Raw genomic sequence first — 18,337 nt, 5'->3', positions numbered from 1 at the left:
GTCTTGTGGAACAAGAATACGAAAATATATCGGAAACGCAACGAGATACCGCCATATAGTCATTGCACTCCAAACGCGTCGACTTTGCTTAGAGGTGTGCTGGAAGTGATGCATTTCTGGCAGGATACAATTTCCTTAGATTGCAGAGGTTATATGGTTAGGCTACAGAGCTTATGGTTAACGCGATCTGGTTATTTCCTCGCATCAGATACGCTACACTTTACACTGTAGGTATGTACACAGTAAATTTATTTACGCCCCTATGAGTGTAAAATGAGTGTTAGATAACTCACACCCTTATGGGTGTAAATGCTACACCTCAATAATGGGTGTAACGGGGGTGTGACATGTTGCACCCAAAAGAAGGGTGCTGATTGGGTGTGTGCATTGACCCAAAAAACAAAAAAAGAAGGCTTGCTCCCGAAATTCACGGAACACTAGTTCCACTGATGCAGTGCAACCTGCATTTGCAAGTGTAAACATCTTAGGGCATTTTTAATTCCGTGCTAGCGCCACGGAGCAACTGTGTGCATGAATGGCGTACAGGCGTGGACAGATGGAGAGAGGACAGTAGGAAGGAGTGGGGGAACAGGGGGGTTAGTGCGCGTCCTCTGCCGACTTCAGGGAGAACTGACATTCGTTGGGTAAGCCTTCGGAAAACCCAGACGGTGACAGGATTCGAACCCGTGTCACCGGCGTGGAAAGCGATGATCTTAACCCCTATGCCACGGGAAGTGGTCTCTTAAAGTTTAGCTAGCTCTGCACTCCAAGAGCTTAGAAACGCTTTGCAAGCTAAGCCAAGTGCTTCCGCTTTAACCAAGTCGACACTTCAACACCAGCCTGCCTTCGACATTTGCAAGCCCAGTTGAAGGCTGCTGCTGCTGCTGCTGCTGCTGCCGCTGCCGCTGCCGAACTTCCCTTGTTTGTTCCTAACTGTTCGTAATCTTTGGTTGCTTCTACTTTTTCTTTTCGTATATTAATTTCACAATCACTCACAGTAATTAGCCCTCTAATTACATACATACATGTATTTTAATTTCAATGTCACCCGCGCCAGTAAACCTTCCAGCTAGGGGGTCAAGCCCCTGTCACCCATTTTCAAGTTTAGTCCTGCTGAAGGCAGCGGTGACTGCCAAAACGACGACCCCTAATTTTGACTACAGATGTCCTACAGTTGGCAATACGACTGTAAATCTGTTTCGAGTAATTCCCATAATTCCCATTTAGTTTTGTTGATGCAATAAAAGTAGCAGTTGTTGTTAATCCTTATACAGCTTCCCAGGTCCTCCGTTACTTATGGTCTATATCTTTTCGCATCCATCTGTATGTACAAAGTTATCTATACACACACATAAGGAGTTATATATATATATATTGCAAATATTCTCACAATGAAAAAGAAAACTACAGGAGCTTGAGCATTGTGCGGCATACACCCCTGTTGCACTGATATGAGTGCGCCAAAATTTAGCATGGTGTGTAACATAAGCGTGATCGGGGTGTATTGGCACATTACTCCCCTTTTACACCAACACGGGTGCTTAGTTGAGTGCAGTATAAGTGTAATTCAGGTGTGCCTCATACTACATCCTTTTCACACCGGGAAGGGCGTAAAAAAATTTACTGTGTAAGCTCCAGAAAATGAAGAACTAATATTATTCGGGAGTCAGTGTATGCCAACATGCTTATTAGCTATTTCCATCCTTACTTGATTGCAGTACACAGGCGATTAACTTTGGAGCAATTGATTGTTTACAGCGTTTGACGCGTTTAGGGGAAACAGCGCATTATTATTTTTTTCTTTCTGTAAATGCTTCATTACGAAGGTAATCTAACACAGGTAGGCTCTTCCTGAGGAACTCATGCTCCCGGAAAAAGCGTATTAAACGTAGTTTTCCGCATAGTCGAACGCATTGTAAGAGGAGCCGCCGTGTGGTTGAAAGATTAGAAGCAGGGGGTAGGCAACAACATCAGAGTTTGCATAGTATGCCGACAGCACTCAGAAGGCAGTCTATTCTACTTGGAAGCATTGGCCCTGGCGAAAGCATCAGCAAACATTATGCCATTAGATTGATAGTTTTACCGCCTGGTAGCTACTTATCGATGAGTCGCTCAGTGGTTACCAATGATGGCAGTTGTGCCACTTGAACACACAGAAAAATGATAAGTCTATCCACAGTAAGCAGATAGAAAAGTTTAGAGGCTGCGATTCGCGGATATCTCGAACAAAATACTGTGATGGCAGAAAAAAACCGACCTGTGTTCGCAGCATTATGATGGAAAAATAATTAAATGCACATATACGCTACGCGCCTTAAATTATGTCTGAAATGCGCATTATCTCAAGGTCAAGATCAATGTGAGATAATTGGCTATAAGTAGTGGTATACTTTACAATGCATGATGGCTATGTGAGGAAATATAAATATTGCGCCACCTTCAGACACATTCGGCAGCGAGACGCCTATACGGTAAAGCGTTGCCTGTATAAGGTAGCGGAAAAGTAGCGCCATAGTATTTCCGTTACTTGTATTTGATAGCTGTAGCGGTATCGCGTTACCTTTCAAATTTGTAGCCAGGCTAGTATTGCGCAACTTTTTTGCGAAGTAGCTAGTATAGCGGTATTCCGTCACTCCGGTTTGGTAGCAGGTGCAACACTGCTGAGTGGAGATTTTGTTCCTCAACGCTTGTGCCATTTTCTGATCGGTTCCCTCTTACCGCTTCCGACTTAACTCCATGTCATACGCCTGTCAGGCAAATAGAGAATAATACCTAGAGCAAAGTTGTCGATCGCCTTTCCGATGCAGCACGATCTTTGACCTTTACGCCGGGAAGTCAACACCGTTGTCTCCGTCGGACAGTCTAGAACGGATTATCCGAGAATGGGTATTCGCCGCTTCGCTCTCTTTTCCTCGAGGGTAGCTCCATACGGTAAACGACGGCACAAAAATAAACACTTCGTTTCTGGGTCACATTTCTTAGCGAACTAAAGAAAATTTACCTTCTGTGTGGTTTACGTGATCGACGTTATGTGTGTGCCATGACATCAGTAGCACAGTTTCACATTAGATGAGTTTTTGTGGACGAATATTGAGTATCCTCGGAAATTCCCTGTGACCATGTTAAACAGCGCACGCATAACCCACGCGTGATATGACATGCGCGAATGTGCAGTTGCATCATGACATGCAACTAGGCGTTAAGTAACGTATGCAAACTACGAGTTGTGAAAAGTTGCTTCCTGTCTCTCTCTCGTAACATGTTTGTATTGAAAAACATGCACTGGCTTGATGGTACGTGAGGTAACCAGATTAGAAGATTGAGGTTGCGATGCACGTACAAGCACCATCATTAGCACTGAAGGAAACTGTATCCGAGTCCTTCAACAAACAAGTCAAAACCACATGGGGTTTGGGGGATCGACAGTTTGTGCATACGCTGATGATGGCGCTCACAATAAATACCTTTAGAGCTTGAATTAAAATCAAGAATTATCTCTCATACTTAATATTCATGCTGAGAGTGGTAGTGCGGGTCTTATACTCTGTACGCTGTTTTTTACGACCTCATCGTAGCACGTGCAAACACGTGACAGCTGATTGAAAATGGCTGCCCCGCTTCGAGGTTTCAACGAGGGTGAACACGGTCAGTCAGCCGTTTTCGTCAGAGTGGAGAAGTGAAACTCATCGACATCCACCACCGGATGAAGCCGCAAAATAGTATAGTGCCTACAACAAGTGTGTGAACGAGACGTAACCTTGCAACAGGCAAGAGAACCGTGTGCTCAACTTGCCACGACCTGGCCGTCCGCACGCTTCTGCAATGTCCGAAACTGTTGGTGCCGCAGATAATCTTAGTCATCAAGACAGACGCATTTCTCTCAAAGAGCTGGCCGAGTTATTGTGTGTGAGTGTTGAGTCAGCCGATTTAATCGTACGGGGAGAAGCTGCAGTATACAAAGGTGTCCGCAAAATGAGTTTCTCGGAGCCTTACACATGAAGTGAAGGAACGCCGTGTCGACACATATACAGCACTCATCAGACGCCATGAGGAGGAAGGAGATGAATTTTTGAGCCGTATAATCACTGGTGGTGAAGTCTACGTGCATTATGTTGAACCAGAGGCGAAAGGCACGAGCAGAGAATGGCGTCAACCCTCATCACCCGAACCGAAGAAGTTTTGAAGTCAGGCGAGTGCGGGGAAACTCCTCATGTCGCTTGGTGATCACATTATGACCTTCCAGTGACACATCTGACGGGTGCTATAAGAACAAAACGCCGTGGATTGCTCAGGCGAGGTGGTGGGTTAATGACAATGATAGGGCACACGATAAGGACAATGCCCGCACGCATGCGTCTCATATGGGTACTTCAACCATTTGCGATCATCTGATTGATTGCCTTCCACATCCCATGTACTGCTTGCGACAGGGTTGTCTGGAATCACCGGACAGTAGTTCTGCTGTCCATATTTTCTTGGCTGCCCTCGGAATGTTCTTTCAATATTGTATATAAAGAAATTCCATATGCTGCACGTGTTTATTACTTAAAATAACTGGTCTTGCAACACCTGGATATTTGAGAAGGAATAAACCACAGGGTGCTGATTTCAGACAAGCGTGTCGCAAGCAGTACATGAGCAAGAAGCGGTGCATGAATGACTGCGCACCAGCGCAAACGCGTTCTCTGCTGGCGCACCTGCATTCTGAAGTAGGAGGTGAACATAGAAATGATACATCGTTGCCCTCAATATTCATTAAAGTTCGATTAATTATTCATTAAAGTTCGATTAGATTAAAGTTCGATTCTTAATATACAGTGAAGTTCGAATTCGGCAAACTTTTGGAACTCGAACCTCACAATGTTCGTGATATCACTAATTATTAACTATCATCACTAAGTAGTCGATGGTCCACGAGATTCATCGACTTATGTGTTTACTGCATTACTTCTAACCCAGGATTTACTATGTAGCAGCATTAGTTGTTATTAACAAATGATGTCAAATACTGCTATAATAAATCCTGCGTTAGAAGCAATGTAGCAAACACATACGTCGATGGATCTCGTGGACCATCGACTATAATCAACGTGGGGAAGGTGCTGAGGAGCTGGCTAAAGCAGCAAAGACAATCCGCGCTTTGCGCCCTGGCACGCTTACTGAAAGGCGTAAGTGCTGTAGTCGTCTTTTAATACCAAACGCTCGCAATATCTCAAGGAGGTTACTAGCGCTTTGGCCTAACACGCGAAGTGTTCTTGGGCAGCTGCACCGAAGCTGCGCACGTTATCATATTTTTCTTATCCCTCTCTACCTCTCACTCCCTCCCTCGGCGAATCTCATTCCAATCTAGTTTTCCTCACAGACACACCCATATGTCTCCCCTACAAGCATGTACACAATTACTGGCAGCTGATGTAATGAACGCAAAATTGGGCCGTAAAATTCTTTGGTTCGATGCGGTCTGTTTATGAAATTATTTCGCTAGAAACAGTTCTGTCCGATTGAACAGTAAAGTGGACGATACAGATTCGAAAGGAAGGCCTTGTCACTCCGTCCCCGCATATTAAATGAACTGCCCGGAGTTTCGTCACGATTGTCCAACCTCCCCTGTACGTGTGTGCTTAATTGTGACCTTAAACTCTCCTGAAGTTTAGTTCAGTTTCATTCCTCTAACAAGCGGTGAACGTGACGGGCATGGGGCTCTGTCGCAGATCGATCGCTCTTTGCAGGGAGGTTCAGAGAAGCAGCCTCATGGCTAAACCAGTTGCTTGATAACTTTACGAACGCCGTAGCGCTACGGGATTAACGGCTATATTACGCGACCGTTCTTGTCCCTGCAAAATCCTCAGCTAGCAAGTCTTCAGAAACTCACGAGGATTACAAGGAGCTTTATGTTTCCGAGCGGGTATTTGGCCGGTCAGTCTGATGGCGGGAACTATAGACGACACGCCTACAACTAATGCACGTGTTGATGTCCTAACTAGTTGGCTTAAAAGGTACTTACCTTTAAGTGAGAAAAATCTGGAGTGTACATTGGTAGGTATTTAAAAGATAGTAATCGGTACGGAAATTGCAGATCGGGATCTCGTATGCATATGATGAAGATGTATATCTGTAATAGGGCCGCGCGATGTAAGTCCTAAATTTCAACATGGGAACTTGTCCTCAAGCTTATTATACCCGACCCGTATGTGAAGAAGACTGCAGTCATCCCGATATCCAGCAGTTAAGAATCCACAGGTTCAAGATTGGAGACGTTCAAAATCCGAAATTGTCACAGTTTAATGTGCCGGCAGCGCCTGGAATACGCACGGTGACTCTAGTCAACAAACCCCAACTAACTTTGGTCTCACTACAGCACTATAATACAGGGCTCTTGTCACCATAAACTAACGAACGTCCCTTCGTATTTGTGCTGCTCCGGCGCGACTGTACTGTTAGCGTCCTGGTAGCGGAAGCAAGTAGGTCGCAAAAATGTCGCAACGAGAACACGCGAAGTTGGCGCATTGCTCATAGATGTCCTACTTTGAAACACGGTCATTCTCAGACCTCGCAAAAAATAATAAAAAACAACATAGAACTGACTTTGCAATTTGTGATTTTTTGTTATGACTTTTGAGATCCGGGATTTTGAACGCTGGGATATCGTGCCGTACGTCTGTGACCTGCTTGTTCAAGATACTCACAAAAAGTATTTAAGCTAAGTTACTGAGTACCGGGCAAAGAAGTAATTGAATATAGAGTACTAAATATCCAATCTTGAAAAAGTATTTAATTAAGGTAGAGTATTAAGTACTCGTAAACGTAACTCGACGGCATCACCGTTGGAATTCGCTATCAAACAAATACGATGAACGCGAAGTTGACAATGACATTAGCAAAAAGCTTTATTATCTCGCAGGAACAACTGCTTTACAAAGTAACTATCCGATAGCACCTCTGCTGTTCATGCTGTCCTTTTTCCATCTCTCCACGTCTGTACACCGCTCATAGCCACAGTTTCTTCGCGGCGCTAACACGGAATTTAAAAAGAAATGCGATAGCCTGCATCGGTCTTTTTTTTAAACACATTACCCCCAATACTGAACAGGCGCTCTACAGATGCCAACAAATTCTCTACAGAAACGACAGGATTTACTGTTGTTTTTCTCTTTAGCGTTATTGATATTTTACGAGCCCTCTCTGCCTACGACTTTCGGCACAGGCCTTCTATTCTGCCTAATAGCGGTCTCAATGTTTTACCCGAATATCCTCCAGGACAACACATTGCCCCATGCATGCTCTTAACGCGAGGCGCTGCACGCTACTGTTTCCCAAGAGGGGCCTTGATGTTCCGAATACCTCAGACGCTAAAGCATATGTACAGGTCCCGACAAAAGTTTACGGAACACGCGAGCGGTGTATTTTCTCCTCGGTACGACACCCTAGCGGCAAGCGGAAGCTGGCGAAATCAGGACAGTTCACTGCCTCAGAGGGGTGGACGACTGCGCTCTTAGCGACACACAGCGGTAGTTTAGTGACAGCCCACGAACTTTCTTTTTTCTAGACAATTTGTCTAGATCTTCGCTTGTGGTATCTCCTTTTGTGCCTGCCCTGTTTCGAAAGGGATTAAGCGAACCTGAACCTGATGATTACTGTTGTATGTGCCCGCAAAGTGAGTTGGATTTTACTGTTGTGCTCGCCAACAACACGTGATTCAACGATTGTTGAGACAGGGAGCTCGCCGCTATCATCGTGATAACAAGGATGAATCGTGATGGCAACACTTTACGGTGTATTGCTTTTATTGGAAAGCCATGATACGTAGACAAGAGAAAGAAAGGTATCTTGTAAACAGTTGCTTTATTATGGACGACGCGTGACGAGCTGATAAACAATTGACGCTGACATTGATAATTGATTGATTGATAAACAACTGACGTGAGTCACGAGTTGTTGACGAGCACAACAGTTAAATCCAACTCACTTCGCGAGCACATACAACAGTAATCATACCGAAAGTACCGCTGTGTGTCGCTAAGAGCGCAGTCGTCCACCCCTCTGAGGCAGTGAACTGGCCTGATTTCGCCAGCTTCCGCTTGCCGCTAGGGTGTCGTACCGAGGAGAAAATACACCGCTCGCGTGTTCCGTAAACTTTTGTCGGGACCTGTACAGCACAAAGCACATTGCCGAGACAAAAGAGAATCTTTCGCTCGACTTCCGTATCACGTACAGAGAAGTATCTTTAAAGTAACTTGGGAAATGAGTAGAAGTTGTTGAAAAGTATTTATGTTAGATTACCTGAATACTTACTTTAAATACTTACTTATTAAATACTGACCTTTAAAAATAGCTGTAAGGTACGAGGTTACTCGCAAAAGTGTTTTTTTTTTCTTTCTATAATCAAACTCAAACTCAAACTCAATGTTTATGAAGCGTAACCTATGTACTCTAGAGTCACTAAATTCGGAGCCCCTATTTAGTGACTCTAATGTACTCAACTCTAGTTAGTGTGCAATTACGTATGCACTGTCTACATTAGAGGGGTCCCCACGCGGTGCGCTTCATGAAGTTCTCGCTCTTTTCTGTCTCTTGCCACACTCTTTCTTTGCGGCCACTCGAGCGGTTGCACGCAATTTCCCGCTCTATCATCCTGTTTGACAGTCTTCAGCCTTGACGAGAATGGCAAAATTGCCGACATGCATATGTTGTAATTCTATTACTCGCCTTCGAGCAAAAGCAAAGGCTTCGAAGCACATGGCAAAACCTGATAACACGTTGCTCAGTAGCGCGAAGAAGAAAAGGTAGATCTAGCCTCAGGAGATGAACGGTGAGCTTCAGCGTGATTCACGAGATTTAGCGACCTACCTTTTTTGAGAAGCGAATCGTGTTTTAGGGATTGAAAATAACGTTTTACAGAACACCCTTCTAGCGAATTCTAGTTGGGATTTTGGTACCAGAAAGGTTGGGCGCACCAGCAGCAAGTGCACGTCGGCAAGTCTGCGTCGGCGATGTATCCTGCCCAGACCAGCATCTATTATTCCGAATTGCCCAAGAACTAGAGGTATTTTGAATTGTAAACTGTACATTTAAACTGTCAGAGAGTTGAACCAAAATCGCCTTGATATGCCGGTTCACACACGCTTCAAGTTTTAGACGTAGCATTGGCTGTTGTCCGCATTCATCGAAAGATTGAGTCGAGCTAGTCGGTAATGCATCATTTCCACAAACAGCGTAGCAGACACAAGGCCACTATATTTCTGCTAGAAACTTGTGCAGCGGCGAACTCTTTGCGCTGCCGCTACTTTCCATAAGATGGAAAACTTGGAACACGTGAGCAAACGGAATAAACTGGCAACACATTTTTTGTCTAGCGATTCCCTTCGGTTTCAACTATGCTCACTCAAGTGAAGCCCCACTCAATATAAAGAAAAATAATGCAACTCTGCTTTCGGAATCTATCCGATTCTATTTTCCTGCGTGCATCCACCTGTTTCGCAGCGACCAAACAGGCTGGGATTTAGTTGTGGAAGGAACTGCAAAGCTACTGTACGCGCGTTCATCATGTATTTCAGATCGAGTATCTTATTGTTCGGAGCAGATAAGCAGGAGCATCATGGAGCACTTTTATTGGCTGGTGAGAGTCGTATGCTATGGCGATTGAACAAGGCGACCGGTCGACCGCTCTGGATCAGCCTCGGGATACGCTGCGCCAATTCCAAGCGCAAAAAAAGAAGAGAAACAAAAGAAAGGCGCAAGTCTGTTGCGCGGAAGACGTGTCATTTGTGCGGTTCCACACATACAGTTTTAATGACGTTTGCCTTAATACCATTTTTGCCACTTTCTGCTTACTGAGTTCGTCACAACTCATTCGCCCATGAAATGCCTACTCTTACTCCAATTGTTAGCGCACATTAACAATTTTAGTTTGCATGAAACCACTTTCTACTGTACAATGTGATTTGGTGAATTTGAACTTTCTCAAACATCTTAACGAAACAAGTCCCATGTTGTTAGGAATTTTCATCGGCAGCAGCAAAAGAACTTGAGGTGCCACCATATTGCTTGTTCTGGATTCGGCACCGGTTGGCAGGTACGTTAACTGACCATGTTATTCAAATAGCACGTTACAACTGCTCCACGTGAAGACCCACTTGATATTATTATCCTTCAGAATATTACATGCGTTACTAACTACATGCATTTCTAACGTACACAAAAAAAAAAACACGTAAAAACACGGACACGGTGCGTCATAAGCGAATGAAAACTGTAGAATATTTTGAGGAGTCGCGTGTTCTAATCCCCTGTGTTTTTTTTTTTGTTTTTTTTTAAAGCGACGTTCAAGTCAGAGCTCACCTGAAGGTCACTTCTCAGCAGATAACGGATGTAGTAGTTCTTCTGTGCGCTTGAGAGCTCCGAAATCGAGGCGTGCGCGTAGGTGCGCTCGCCTCGCGTCACGTGGTGCACTTTCGGATTTCGCGCGCGTTCTTTCTTGCCAGGAAATAAATTCCACACAAGGTCTTGCCTATTACACACAGTATTACGCTTGATACACCTCGTTACATCTGTTGCGATCTACCAAGAACAGATAATCCCACGTGCATTACACCCGAAGAAACATAAACCGAAACCATCGTGAAGCAATATGAACACAGTGTGTGCAGATAAACTCCTGTTTCTTTTTACGATCTCACTCACTGCGCAACTTCGGTTAAAATGCCGCAAACGGTCGCTCCCATGTCTTCTACTTGTCGAAGGCTGCGTTCAGACGGGCCAACTTTCTGCACGAACTCGAACTAACGTCTCTCCCTGTATGATTTGAACCCATGCCAGGTAGTACGGCACGAACGAAACCACTTCACGCCCTCAGGGATCCCGTGGCAATACTCCTCACGCTGATTGGCTAGAACACCACCAACTCTCCCAAGTTTTCGGTCGGCCACCAATTCGGAGCAACTCGAGTTGGTCGTGGTTGGTCTTGTTGGCCGACTGGGACCAACTCCAAAGTTGGTCATAGTTGGTGGAGAAAGTTGGCGCGTGCGAACGCAGCAGTAGACGCAATACGTATTGATATCAATGACGTCATTGTTGGCAAGGGGTCGCTACAAAATAGCGGTGAAACTGAAAATGTTTGACAGCAGTGTGCTCGAAGAATACTGTGTATTTTTTCTAGCGGTAACGAAAGGGTACAAAAAACCTGCTGTAACCTTTAGTTTGCTTTTTTTTCGTCTCGTACAACAGCGGTGCTTAACTGTTCTGCGGCGTGCAATCTATCGTGATATCATGGTTTATCTTGTCATCACACAGATTACGTATATATATATATATATATATATATATATATATATATATATATACACAACGTCCTGGTCGTTCGAACCTCCATTTCAAGCGTATATGTATATATATATGTATAGGTGACCCGTGACCTTCATGCTTTGTCCTTCACGTCAATTTATAATGCTAGTTAAGCAATTCGCGATCTGGAGAAAACACACAAAATGTTGCGACTCATTTCCATTAGAGTTGCCCCTGATTTCCCAAGACAACAGCAACTCGCCACAGGAAAGGAACCTTTATCCCCTGTTCGTTGCCTGGCGGATTAAAAACAATGATGCGAAATAGTTATCAAAGTCCTTACCACGACGACCCCTCGCGGCAGTCAATTCTCCCAGGATTCAACACTGTTTACCGTAGTGTCACTCTCTTTTCCCCAAATCCCGTTGCCTCATGAGCTCTGCTTTCACGGCAACTCTTCACGCGTACCATTATCAACGCCGAGCAGCATCCCGCGTCGTCGCCACAGCCGAGTATCGTGCGAACAGGCCTAGACCTCCATTCCAGATGTAACATTAACGCTACCGCTGCGTCAGATTCATTATATCTGCGAATTGCCGCGAAGCTCCATGGCGCGAATAATCCCTGCTCCGGGGTGCAGGGATGAATAGGTATCTCCGTCTGAAGAATGGACGACAGCCGTCTAGGTGGAGCGGGTGGTCGTAAAATGTAATTACTATCTGCCTGCGTTCCCATATTTAAACTAGGATGCCATTAGTTAACTTGTCCTCCCTGTACAGTTCGGGCCGCGCAAGGAGATAGCCGTAAGGGACCTCAGCGGGTGTTATGAATGCTCGGTCCTTGCGAGTATCAGAACTGCAGAAGGAATTTAATGACCTGTCTCCCTCCTCGAGCGAGTAATGCTTGTGTTTAAAACGTTAGCGACAACAGATACGGCAGAGCGGCCACGTGGAGTGCTGTGGTTCCGTCGAGAGCGTCTGTGCGAAGATTCCGACTGTGACGAGTAGGCCTGCGAATTTATGTCCCAAACTTTGTAAACTACGCGCTACATTTGTCTTTAAAAAAGGACGCGTGTATGCTTAAATAATTATGCATTGCGAAACCGTGCAAGTTGCTGCCTTCTCGTAGTGAACAGGTTTGCATGACGTACACATAACTCAACGTGTATGTCGAACGCACGATGCCTTGAGTGAGTATAAACTGATGTGGAGCATACACGTAACGCGGCTCCGTGACGCTACAAAGCGAGAAGCCGCGACTGTCTCCGTTGAGACAACTGAAATTTTACGCAGGAAACTGTAACTTGCTTTACACAGTTTGATAAAGGGTTGGGATTGCAAAGTTACTGTGAAAACTCGAGGGATGCACGAAGGCTGGGCAATACCGCTCACTTCACGACAATTCAATGCAAACATTTTTCATTGGCAAAGTGGCAAAGGCTGCGCTGAGGCAACAAAAGCGTTGGTTGTATTAATGCTTCGCGATGCGAAACGCTACTGCCCGCGTCACTAGAGCTGACCTGTCCTACCTATCTTATGTGTATGACTGCGTGTAACATGTATCTCTAGTGCATTCTGTCACTGCTTCCTCAGATAGTGCATACTGCGTCTATTGATGAAATTTTGCACCGTCAGGTTTAGTTCGAGCATCCCGTGGTCTCCGCAGGATAAAAATTCATGGTCATATGTGCTCTGAACCGGAATTAAGATGTTTCAACGGCACTTAAGCTACAGAAGTCATCTAATCTCAGCGGAATTGATGGAGATCATCTGCTACCTTCACACACATGCAGACACGTACGAGTCCGAGCTTACGCGCACAGCTGTTTGAGTTTGAGTCTCGTTCGTGTTGTTCGATGATGCTGATGTACAATGTCGCTCTCAAATCTCTTCGTCAACTTTTTCCGAACTGATTATTTCATCCGTTTGCCACTGGCGACGCCCTTGTTTCAGACCTGCACATAAGCTCGCAGCAGGGAAGGGTAACGGTAATGGTAACGGAAACAGAAACGATATATTACCGCAATTGGAGGTGGTAACGATAACGGAAACGGAAAGGCATACCACTGTCCTTCATTACCGGAAACAGAAACGGAAACGAATTTATCGTCCGGTATTGAATTCGGGTAATGGCTATTCCTGTTGTGCGATGACATTCGAGTGACGTTTCATTTTTTTTGTTTTTTTTTGTTTTGGTGATTCCATTCTATGTAATGCTCTAAATACTACACGAGAGCATGGAAAGAAAGTGCAATATTGGATCTCGAGGGTGCATACGTCGCTTACGTGGTCCCAGTCTTCATAACTCCATGACATCAACACATGACTATACTCCACCATAGCACGAGGATGACAGCCTACGATTTTCAGTTACTTATTTTGTACTTTTTTTTTTTCATTTCACCGTGGCCATGGCAGTATTATTTATTACTGAGAGCGTCCGCTTATGAATGCGACATTGGATGAAGCGCCTACCTTGAGTTGCTGAACTCCGAGTTCGACAACAACCGTTCCATTACCGGAAACAGTAACGGAAACGTAACGGAAACGAAATTGGAAGGCCGGTATCAGAAACGGATAACGAAAACGAAAATATAGCAGTAACGAAAAAGGAAACGGTAACCAAAATACGTCCGTTATCCTTCCCTGGCTCGCAGGGAATCTCGTGCCTCTTCCCATGTAGCCTTGGTGTAACGACGAATTTAATTATCTTCGTCCATTGTTTGCATGGATTGCACGTATTGGTTACGCAAACATTAAAGGACAGTTTGTAAAACGTACACGTTGTGTTGCTGTTTATATGTCACCCACACGCTAAGTCTGGGCCAAATAGTATGGCACCACAGCAAACATGTCGCAACCCTCCTTGCACTGTTTGCTCAGCACTTCATCCACACCTCGCAACGTCACATGGCATAGAGCAACGCACTGCAAATCCTCAGAAACTCTGTGGGACTGTCATCCCAGTGGTTCTCGTGAAATATAACTGGCTCTCGCCCACGTAATGCCTGGGGATGACACAAGACTCCATATATCTTGATGACTTAGGCTCCCTTCGGTATTCAAATTGATTACGTAATTAAGTAAGGATCAAACAGTCCACGCTGGCTGCGCATAAAATCTCCGAGGAACTTTGAGAATGAGCACACTTTGCGGAGTTTGTGTCTCTGAAATCACCGCCCTCTGCAAAGCACCGTTCTGCGGACTTCGTGGTAATATGTGAATCAGCTGGGGGGGGGGGGGGGGTTCTAGGTTATCTTGTGTTGTATTTTCTTTTCTTTAGAAAGGGGTCTCATGTGTGAAATGATCGATCGATCGATCCTTTTCAGGTGAGTTTCAGTTTCAGTTTCGGTATGGAAACTCCGGCAGGAAACAAAAAAGAGAGAGAAAGCGACGAACGTACAGAGAACTTCGCCGACGCCTTATGGACTAAATATGTTCCACAATATTTTACTGGATTGCGTATATGTACTGTGAAGACGTCGCTAACAAAATTGTTACGACCTGTCCCCGGGTTTGGCGTGTGCCGTACCAGTTTGGAAGTTGTAGGTACACCCTTTGCAGATACACTGTGATTCATTCAAAAGAATTTCATCGGTACATTTATCTTTTACTGCGTGTCCTTCGATTATCCACATGCAAAACCAGTGTGTGTCCACTGGGCCAGGTCTAGTTTATCATATTTCGTCACAAAAAAGGTTAAAGGAGCTCAGGAAGCCATCTAAAAAATTTAAGTTCCAAACGTGTTGCGAAAGTAGGTAACTTAACTTCGGGATTAAGACACAAATTTTCTCTGTACGCAATATTTTCCATAGAAAGAAACATTCGAACATCGCCGCGCGCGTTCCCGCTCGACTCGCTACGCAGAGTCAAATGAGGAGGAGGAGGAGGAGGAGAAAACGTCATCGGTGATGTCATTAAGGTTCAAAGGTGCGACCGCGGTTCTATCGAGGTCAGCCCTGACCGGTTTTCTTTCTTTATTTCTTCTTTTTTGTTGCTTTCTCCCTGTCAAGAGGTGAATAATGGAGGACTTTGAGGTGCCTGCGGAATATCGACACATGATGCCACTTTCAGAGTGGGAAATTGGGAATCTGCGAAATTGCAGGATGATGAGCCGTACGCCGTACGGTGCAAACTTAACTGGCGTTGTCGGCCACCATTCAGTAACCAAACAAAAGGCACCGGGACAGCGCGGATAAAATCAAACAATTGGCGTTTTTGTACCGTCCATGTTTGTAGCCTGCCTCGGCTAATCCTCGTTGTTTAGCTCGATGATTGGCGAGTTGACCATACATTATGGTGGTTTTATGACATTGCTTGGTTCTGTTGGTCTTTGCAGCAGTCAATGGATGGTCAACAGTTGATCTTTGGTCAACGTCTGCTGCCGCGCCGCGCCGGCGACGGCATTGGGATACATTTCACTGGATGGTGTCTGGCAACGTATCGGCACGAACACACCTCAAGCTGAATAAGACATTCACTCAATGATTAAAAAAGTTGCTAATCGAAGCGATGGGCGAATTAGTGATCATAGCGATGCGGCGATCACTTTTAAGGGTGAACTGAAGCAACGTTTACTGTTGTGCTATGTTGACACTCATTGCCGCCATACAACAGTAACAATCATCACAATAAGGAACGCAACAGAAAACACAGACACGGATGGGACAGCGTTCAACTGGCAAGTGATGTTTATTTTCACAATCCACCTACTCCGGAAGGTCGCGCGAGACAAAAGCGACCTCAAGCGGGGACAGGTTGACCGATTTTCGGCTAACGTTGTTCGGGGACTTCTCAATGAGGGTGGCCTCCTCAATCTCACGGCTTAACCTTTAACTGTGCCGTGAACGGTGTCTGTGGACGAATGCTCGTTTACTGTATCTCATAAATCAAAGAAAAAGCGAAACGAAACGCTGTGGCCTACGGCGTCGCTCCGAGTGAAAAATAGCACACGACGTTTGTCTAAACCAACCAGCGGGCTGTACCGTAGTGACGTCAAAATGACGCGAGCTTCTGGTCAACTCGTCCCGGGCATTGCCACCGTTGCGCACGATCGCGATTTTTAAAATCTAGTTCTGCTATATGTATTCATCTGTTAAATGAATCACTTCGCATGGTGCATTTTAATAGGCAGGTTAATGGATTGGCTTGAAAAAATGGTAGTGATTGAAGTGCTTTCCGAGTTCCTCGCACAGGTAGTCGATAGTGTGGGCAGATGTGGAAAGTTGTACAGAGCATAGGAATCGAGTAGTCCCGACATTACATTAACGTAATGAGTGAAGTCGTAGCGCATGGAACAGCCGAATGAGCTTGGTCTACTTGCTTAGTGCACTGTAAAATGAGATTTTTGCCTAGACTCCCGTGGATGCTATCGATCAGTGCTGGTCAGTAGTCAACTGCATGTAGCTAAAGTACCAGTTAAAAGACTGTATAGCAGTTAAAAAGTAGTTAGCCTTAATTTTCCTGGAGTTAGCTATAGTATCTAAGTTGGTGGAGGCTACAACCACTTCCTATTTTTCGACTTTTGAGGCAGTTAACATAGAAGGACAAGCTTCACAACATCCAGTTGCATACTTCAATGGAATGATTGCAGTTGAAGAAAATTCACCAGCAGTGGGTTTCGAACCCACACCCTCTGATTGTCGGTCAGTGACGCTACCAATTACGTCATACTAGCTACCCTCTCTTCAACCGTGTGCTTCCTTGCGTAGCTTGGTAGTTTGAAGAGAGGGGCTTGTTGCTGGCATGTTGTAATTGGTAATCAGAAGGTGTGGGTTCGAATTTCACAGATGGTGCCTTTCCTTCAACTGCATCATTCAATGTCCCCATGACTCTCTCTGCAGCTCGTGTACATTCAGAGAAATGAAGAGCTCTCAGAAGGCCGTGTTTCCTTCGGATACCGATGCTCACGAACCACTTCACTCAGAAGTGGAATCATTCCTAAAATGTAAATTCAAATAACTGCCAATTTCGAAAGACTGGCCTGGCGTGAGAAAAAAAAAATAAGACGGAAAAATTATTCAGTTGCAGACGAAAGTGATAGTACACGTGACCTGTGGTGTAGATAAGTTACTGAGGAAAACGTTATTCCTGAGAGTTACCCCTTTGTTGCTCCTGAGCTGCCTTGGGGTTGTTTCTACGCGTATGGAAAGCTTAAAAATAAATCAAGACTGATGAAAAGCGCTAAAACCCCAGTGCCGGGGAGCTAAAATAACGAACACAGACACATTGCACTGAACACACACTGCACACAGACACATTGCAGTGCAATGTGTCTGTTGTCGTTATTTTAGCTCCCCGGCACTGGGGTTTTAGCGCTTTTAATCATGATCTACCGAAGCGCCCAGTTTTTAACACTCTTTAAATAAAGACAAAGTGCAACAAGGTCATGCAGAGTAGTTAAAATCTATCTAAACTGTATAGCTACAAACCACACTGTTACAACCGCAGTTAGTCTAAAATGTAGTCACAAAATAATTTTAACTACCGCTGCTAAGATGTAGTTGACCTGGTAGTTAAACTACAATTTCAGGATGCCGTTAGTAGTGATGCTTAAACTACTCAAGAAATAGTTACTACCTATCTGCTAGGACGTAACAGAAAAAAGCCATCCGTATGAGGTGCAGCTTCGCCTCTTACGTCTTTCATCATTACCAAAACATTTCTTTTCTTTCTGGAAACCAGGCGATTCCAAGTTAGGTGAACGTTTTTGTCACGGAACACCATGTATTATGACACGTCGCCCAATGTTATGTTAGGTAAATGAACAGGACGAATAGCGAGCTCGACATTGGTGGGTGTGTATTCAAATGTTTGTATCCCACGTACTACGACGCGTAGAAATATAATTCATTTTCCCCAATAACTTGGCGTGCACCGATTCTTCTGGTGGGGTGGGGGTGGGGCGTCAATTGAAACTCGATGTAACACCAGATATTGGGGGGGGGGGGTCAGGACATCCTGACCTCCCCCCCCCCTAGATTCGCCTCTGCGTGCATGGTGCTGTCCACCACAATTATTAAGGTATTACAACCCATCAGTACATTAAGTAGTGACGT

The 18,337-nt window shown here is 44.9% G+C and overlaps 1 protein-coding gene across 1 annotated transcript in view; it reads left to right on the top strand.

The window, feature by feature from the left end:
• LOC135385819 (neural cell adhesion molecule 2-like) overlaps nt 1-18,337 on the top strand; it is a 598,454-nt gene that overhangs the window by 352,596 nt on the left and 227,521 nt on the right. The gene's annotated exons all lie outside the window — the stretch shown is intronic.

Source organism: Ornithodoros turicata, chromosome 2, assembly GCF_037126465.1.
Source record: "Ornithodoros turicata isolate Travis chromosome 2, ASM3712646v1, whole genome shotgun sequence".
In the NCBI taxonomy this organism is placed as follows: domain Eukaryota; kingdom Metazoa; phylum Arthropoda; class Arachnida; order Ixodida; family Argasidae; genus Ornithodoros; species Ornithodoros turicata.
Note: the sequence above shows the minus strand (reverse complement) of the source record. Positions and strands in the feature narration are given on the sequence as shown.